The sequence below is a fragment of the Copadichromis virginalis genome, linkage group LG3, assembly GCF_057382275.1.
Source record: "Copadichromis virginalis isolate Kocher_CV1m ecotype Utaka linkage group LG3, C_Virginalis_male_GT1.1, whole genome shotgun sequence".
In the NCBI taxonomy this organism is placed as follows: domain Eukaryota; kingdom Metazoa; phylum Chordata; class Actinopteri; order Cichliformes; family Cichlidae; genus Copadichromis; species Copadichromis virginalis.
In genome coordinates this window covers 38,369,538-38,377,347 of record NC_140620.1, presented here as the reverse complement: position 1 = coordinate 38,377,347, position 7,810 = coordinate 38,369,538, and positions in this window count along the sequence as shown.

Genomic DNA, 7,810 nt, shown 5'->3' with positions numbered 1-7,810 from the left:
GCTGCATCCCTCTGCAAGATATCTCACTATTTTTGACTTTTCTGAGCCTGTCAAGTCCTTCTTTTGACCCATTTTGCCAAAGGAAAGGAATTTGCCTAATAATTATGCACACCTGATATAGGGTGTTGATGTCATTAGACCACACCCCTTCTCATTACAGAGTTGCACATCACCTAATATGCTTAATTGGTAGTAGGCTTTCGAGCCTATACAGCTTGGAGTAAGACAACATGCATGAAGAGGATGATGTGGACAAAATACTCATTTGCCTAAGAATTCTGCACTCCCTGTATGCTTGGAACTCTGACACATTTCCCCAATGTAGCCGAGCTACGAGTGGAGCCCTGCTGGCCGCGTTAACCCGCGAGCTGCGGGCGACACGCCAGACAGGCTAACCCGCTGGAATGCTACTCGCAAGCTGCTAACGATTAGCTGGTACGAACCGTAGCATAATTCCCCACTGTTTATTCCCACAGTGTTAAGCAGGCCAACAGCGAACGTTTGGAACGCTGAAGCCGTATCCCCTCTGTGTTAACACACATAGCAGCCGAGCCGCACAGTGCCAAGGCGACAGCTTATGCTTGAATGCTTAAGCCATGTCCCTGCCGTGTTTCCTCACTGTAGCCGAGCTACTCGCTAGCCGGCAGCTGCACAGCATGGTCCGAGGCGATCAACCAAGGGGAAGCAAGGGCCAGCTAGGGGGAACCAAGCTTAGGGATACCAGGGGATCTAGAAGGGAGAAATACATCGCCCACGGAAGATGCCGAAGCACGCTCCAATAGACGCACACACACACACACAGTACTCTTAAGGTGAGCACTCTTTCGCGCACACACACAAGAAGTGGAGATCAACGATCACCGGTGTCACATCTGCACAGCTGTTTTATACGTAAGCTGTGAGGCGTAGCCGGGCTTGCCGGAGTGTCTTAAAGAAATATCCACACGCCACGTCCAAGGGGGGTCGTACCCCGTACATATGGAATATGTAACGGTGTGGAGAGATAGTCTCGATATGCTAGAGAACACATGATCCTGAGCGAAAATGAAAGTGTTCTAACGGCATAAAAGGGGTTTTCAGAATCCCCGGTGCACTACACTATATGAAGAATTCAAAGGACGTGAGTTATATACAGCAATAGTACAACAGTTTTACTGCCAGTAGTGCAGAAACAGAATAAGTTTGACCGACAAATCTCTTCTGTCTCGGTAAGGTGTTTAATGCTTTTATTTATTTATTTATTGTTCATAGCAATGTTTCTGTTGTGTGAATGATAAGGAAGACCAGATGCTAACTAGTGAATTCACCAAGCTGCTTTTTTCACTGGTGATTATCAATGCGGCAGTCTAGTCTGCAATAAGCAAAAGATTCCTTAAGTAAGGTGTTCATTCTTTGTAGCCTGTGATTTTTGGTTTATGGCTGAGCCATTAATCTTTTAATGATAAAAACAATCTAACAATATGTATCAGCACACATTAGTCTAACACACTGTGCTGATTAAATTGCAGTATGTACATTTTTGGGTTGCTGTAGAACAATAAGTCACAAGTCAGATATAGTGGGCCAGATATTATGATGATGGTTATAACTGAACACTGGGAGAAAAAGAGTCGTGTGTGTGTGTGTGTGTGTGTGTGTGTGTGTGTGTGTGTGTGTGTGTGTGTGTGTGCGCGCGCGGTTGGGATGTAAGAAAACTATTGAATTTGGAGAGGATGCATATACTTAATACAAGAATAATAGGATAAGGAGAAGAGAGTTTTACTTGAAAGAACTGTTTAACAAACACTTTAAAGAGCAAAGCTGAGCAGCAGGCCTACTTTAAATTAAAAGCGTATAAAATGATCAAGAAGTGTAAACCAAGCCTTAGAAATTTGTACAGTGATTTCTGAGTAACCTGTGTAACATACGCATGCTTTAATCCACACACAAATACCAAGCAATCTGACCACACATAAAAGCATTTTACAAATGTGTGCATCCAAACCTGAATAAACACTGATCATTTACGCACAATTTATCAAGTTCATCTTCACGAATATGACCATTTTGACTTTAAAAAACTTTTCTGTATGTACAAATGTCTAAAACTACACATAACATGTCTCTCGCTCACCCACAAAAGCTTAAATATGCCTGATACTCACAGATCACGTGGCATGCTCACGAGAGGTCTTGAGGCACATTTCAGGCTGCCAGCAAGTCTCAGCATGAAAAAAATGTGTACAAGTCACTGCCTGTGAATCATGTTGTATGTCCAATAATAGAATACCACTTAGGTTTAGACAGGCTGTTAAACACACACTTTTAAATTCCCTCATGCACGAGTAACACAAAGAACTTTGGTGACTTGCGTCTTGCTTTAGCTGTTGTAGTAAAATTGTCTTGTTCCAGCGAGGGGTTGTGCTAGACAGACCCATCACATACCCTAAAAGACTGGCAGCTGTAATTGCAGGAAAAGGTGGTTCTACAAAGTATTGACACAGGGGGCTGAATAATTATGCACACCCCACTTTTCAGTTATTTATTTGTAAAAAATGTTTGGAATCATGTATGATTTTCGTTCCACTTCTCACGTGTACACCAGTTTGTATTGGTCTTTCACGTGGAATTCCAATAAAATTGATTCATGTTTGTGGCTTTAATGTGACAAAATGTGGAAAAGTTCAAGGGGGCCGAATACTTTTGCAAGCCACTGTATCTATAAAATTAAACTTTAAATTAAACTTTTGATGCACATTACACGGTTGTCCGTTATTGTTCTTTTTGTTTGCATGTTTGTGTGGAACATAAAGTTCTTGTAATGCTCATGTTTACTCTTGACTGAAAAGGCAGTCAGAATCAACTCTGGGCTACACTGCCTTACAGAATGAAAGGAAATGAGGTATTAAACACGTTTACAAGAAATCACATGATCCTGAGCGAAAATGAAAGTGTTCTAACGGCATAAAAGGGGTGTTCAGAATCCCCGGTGCACTACACTATATGAAGAATTCAAAGGACGTGAGTTATATACAGCAATAGTACAACAGTTTTACTGCCAGTAGTGCAGAAACAGAATAAGTTTGACCGACAAATCTCTTCTGTCTCGGTAAGTTGTTTAATGCTTTTATTTATTTATTTATTGTTCATAGCAATGTTTCTGTTGTGTGAATGATAAGGAAGACCAGATGCTAACTAGTGAATTCACCAAGCTGCTTTTTTCACTGGTGATTATCAATGCGGCAGTCTAGTCTGCAATAAGCAAAAGATTCCTTATGCAAGGTGTTCATTCTTTGTGGCCTGTGATTTTTGGTTTATGGCTGAGCCATAAATCTTTTAATGATAAAAACAATCTAACAATATGTATCAGCACACATTAGTCTAACACACTGTGCTGATTAAATTGCAGTATGTACATTTTTGGGTTGCTGTAGAACAATAAGTCACAAGTCAGATATAGTGGGCCAGATATTATGATGATGGTTATAACTGAACACTGGGAGAAAAAGAGTCGTGTGTGTGTGGTGTGTGTGGTGTGTGTGTGTGTGTGTGTGTGTGTGTGTGTGTGTGTGTGTGTGTGTGTGTGTGTGTGTGTGTGTGTGCGTGCGCAGTTGGGGTGTAAGAAAACTATTGAATTTGGAGAGGATGCATATACTTAATACAAGAATAATAGGATAAGGAGAAGAGAGTTTTACTTGAAAGAACTGTTTAACAAACACTTTAAAGAGCAAAGCTGAGCAGCAGGCCTACTTTAAATTAAAAGCGTATAAAATGATCAAGAAGTGTAAACCAAGCCTTAGAAATTTGTACAGTGATTTCTGAGTAACCTGTGTAACATACGCATGCTTTAATCCACACACAAATACCAAGCAATCTGACCACACATAAAAGCATTTTACAAATGTGTGCATCCAAACCTGAATAAACACTGATCATTTACGCACAATTTATCAAGTTCAGCTTCACGAATATGACCATTTTGACTTTAAAAAACTTTTCTGTATGTACAAATGTCTAAAACTACACATAACATGTCTCTCGCTCACCCACAAAAGCTTAAATATGCCTGATACTCACAGATCACGTGGCATGCTCACGAGAGGTCTTGAGGCACATTTCAGGCTGCCAGCAAGTCTCAGCATGAAAAAAATGTGTACAAGTCACTGCCTGTGAATCATGTTGAATGTCCAATAATAGAATACCACTTAGGTTTAGACAGGCTGTTAAACACACACTTTTAAATTCCCTCATGCACGAGTAACACAAAGAACTTTGGTGACTTGCGTCTTGCTTTAGCTGTTGTAGTAAAATTGTCTTGTTCCAGCGAGGGGTTGTGCTAGACAGACCCATCACATACCCTAAAAGACTGGCAGCTGTAATTGCAGGAAAAGGTGGTTCTACAAAGTATTGACACAGGGGGCTGAATAATTATGCACACCCCACTTTTCAGTTATTTATTTGTAAAAAATGTTTGGAATCATGTATGATTTTCGTTCCACTTCTCACGTGTACACCAGTTTGCATTGGTCTTTCACGTGGAATTCCAATAAAACTGATTCATGTTTGTGGCTTTAATGTGACAAAATGTGGAAAAGTTCAAGGGGGCCGAATACTTTTGCAAGCCACTGTATCTATAAAATTAAACTTTAAATTAAACTTTTGAAGCACATTACACGGTTGTCCGTTATTGTTCTTTTTGTTTGCATGTTTGTGTGGAACATAAAGTTCTTGTAATGCTCATGTTTACTCTTGACTGAAAAGGCAGTCAGAATCAACTCTGGGCTACACTGCCTTACAGAATGAAAGGAAATGAGGTATTAAACACGTTTACAAGAAATCACATGATCCTGAGCGAAAATGAAAGTGTTCTAACGGCATAAAAGGGGTGTTCAGAATCCGCGGTGCACTACACTATATGAAGAATTCAAAGGACGTGAGTTATATACAGCAATAGTACAACAGTTTTACTGCCAGTAGTGCAGAAACAGAATAAGTTTGACCGACAAATCTCTTCTGTCTCGGTAAGTTGTTTAATGCTTTTATTTATTTATTTATTGTTCATAGCAATGTTTCTGTTGTGTGAATGATAAGGAAGACCAGATGCTAACTAGTGAATTCACCAAGCTGCTTTTTTCACTGGTGATTATCAATGCGGCAGTCTAGTCTGCAATAAGCAAAAGATTCCTTATGCAAGGTGTTCATTCTTTGTGGCCTGTGATTTTTGGTTTATGGCTGAGCCATAAATCTTTCAATGATAAAAACAATCTAACAATATGTATCAGCACACATTAGTCTAACACACTGTGCTGATTAAATTGCAGTATGTACATTTTTGGGTTGCTGTAGAACAATAAGTCACAAGTCAGATATAGTGGGCCAGATATTATGATGATGGTTATAACTGAACACTGGGAGAAAAAGAGTCGTGTGTGTGTGTGTGTGTGGTGTGTGTGTGTGTGTGTGTGTGTGTGTGTGTGTGTGTGCGTGTGTGTGTGTGTGTGTGTGTGTGTGTGTGTGTGTGTGCGCAGTTGGGGTGTAAGAAAACTATTGAATTTGGAGAGGATGCATATACTTAATACAAGAATAATAGGATAAGGAGAAGAGAGTTTTACTTGAAAGAACTGTTTAACAAACACTTTAAAGAGCAAAGCTGAGCTGCAGGCCTACTTTAAATTAAAAGCGTATAAAATGATCAAGAAGTGTAAACCAAGCCTTACGGTGTGTTCACACCGAACGTGATGGATGCGAATAAAACGCCCCAAACGACCCTAATTTAACGCGTGCACATTCGCGTCTCAACGCGTGTCCAAGAAAAATCCATCGCGCCTCAAAATATCATATTTTGACGCGCGTGAACCGGAAATGTGGGAGGAATGTGGGAGGAAGTTGTGCCAGACCGGTATCTTTGCAAGATGGCAGCTGTCGAGCTAGCGCTTGAAGAGAGAGTCTCCCTTCTCTATGTACTGTGGAGAGCAGAGCAGCTGCGTAAAAGACGTCCTCGCCGTACCTGGGTCCATCAGGTCCTCCAGAGGCGTGAGCAGTTTGGTGAGTTTCACCATTTGCTCCAGGAGCTGCGCCTGGATGACGGCCGATTCCAGCGCTATCACCGTCGGCCAGTTTGAGGACCTGCTTTCCCTCGTCGGTCCCAGCATCGCCTGCCTAGATGCCAACTACAGGCGCTCAATCCCACCTGCAGAGCGCCTGTCCGTCTGCCTGAGGTTAGTAAAAGTATTTAATACGGTAGTCCTCTATTGATACCTGTGCTAATATGCTAAACCATCCAGTTATACACTGCTAACATGGATGTGCTATGCTAACAGTGAATGCTGTCGGTGTTTACTGAAAGCAAACTGTGGTATGGAGACTGTTTATAATATTTCTAGTGATACTCAGAAGCTCTCATCAAGTCCTGATTTAATTCGATTTATGCTGTTATCAGTGTTTGCGATGATAGCATGGCTGTGGTGTCACATCAATGTATGCGCTCGGTGTTTGCTGATATCAAACTGTAGCATTAGGACCACTGAGTTAACCTTTGTAGTGATACTCACTCCTTTTTATTTAGACCTGGTTTAATTCTGGGATAGTTGAATATTTGTATATAATCCCTGCAGCTGTCAGACTCTATAACAGGGGTCACCAGCCTTTATTAAAACAGAGTGAGATAAAACTGTGAACAGTTTGGTTCATCTTTAGTTACATGGTTCTATCTTGATAAGCTATGTCTTATCACAGATTAATTTTTCAAAAATATTAATGATTTAAGCAAGGAAAGGGCTACATGTCAACATACAACTCTTTATTTCTATTAATGTCTTACTTCATTCCTACCTGATTGACATATTTAGGAATTATGAGTGATTGGCACACTGTAGTTGTGAAAGTTGCTACCAATCAAATTATGATATGTTAAAGTTAAAACAAAACACAACTGTTTTAGATATTATCTAATATACATTTTGTAATTATCCTTATAATTACAAAATGTTTTATGTAAGATTTAAGTTTTGTGATTTAAATCTGACATCACAAAAGTATTTTGGAATTTGAATAATGTATTTTGTAACTGCAGTACACATAATACTGATTTTGAACAATTTTGTCCAGGTTCCTTGTCACCGGGGACTCCTTCACGACCAAGCATTCAGTTACAGAGTTGGTGTGTCCATGGTGAGCCAGATCATCCCCCAGGCAGCGACTGCCATCTGGGACTGTCTAGTGGACGATTTCATGGCTGTGCCTTCACCTGGAGACTGGCGGTCCATCACAGAGGGATTCCAGGAGCGCTGGAACTTTCCTCTGTGCTGTGCAGCTCTGGATGGGAAGCACGTCCAGACAAAGGCACCCCATATATCATATAGGAGACACACACATTGATATACACTAAATATTTATTTAATTTCTTTTTTGTGGTGCCCAAATTTATGCACCTGCTTGATTTTGTTTAAACAATTATTGCACACTTTCTGTAAATCCAGTAAACTTCTTTTCACTTCTCAAATATCACTGTGTGTGTCTCCTGTATGATATTTAACTGACATTTTTTATTGTAACAACCAACGATTTATACAGGAAAATAATGGCTATTAACAAGGTTGCCCAAACTTTTGCATCCCACTGTATTAGTATATTTTGTCATTAGTATAATATGAAATAAATTCTACATGTGTCAAGTCGTGTGCCAACATTTGCTGTGTAGTAGAACTGAGACATTAGTCATTATAAAAATTTATTTGAAATAATATTAAAATTCTCAAACAGAAAAACATTAAACATAAATATATAAAATATAAGAATTTACAGAGAGACAGGAATAAAAAGGACCAGCTGC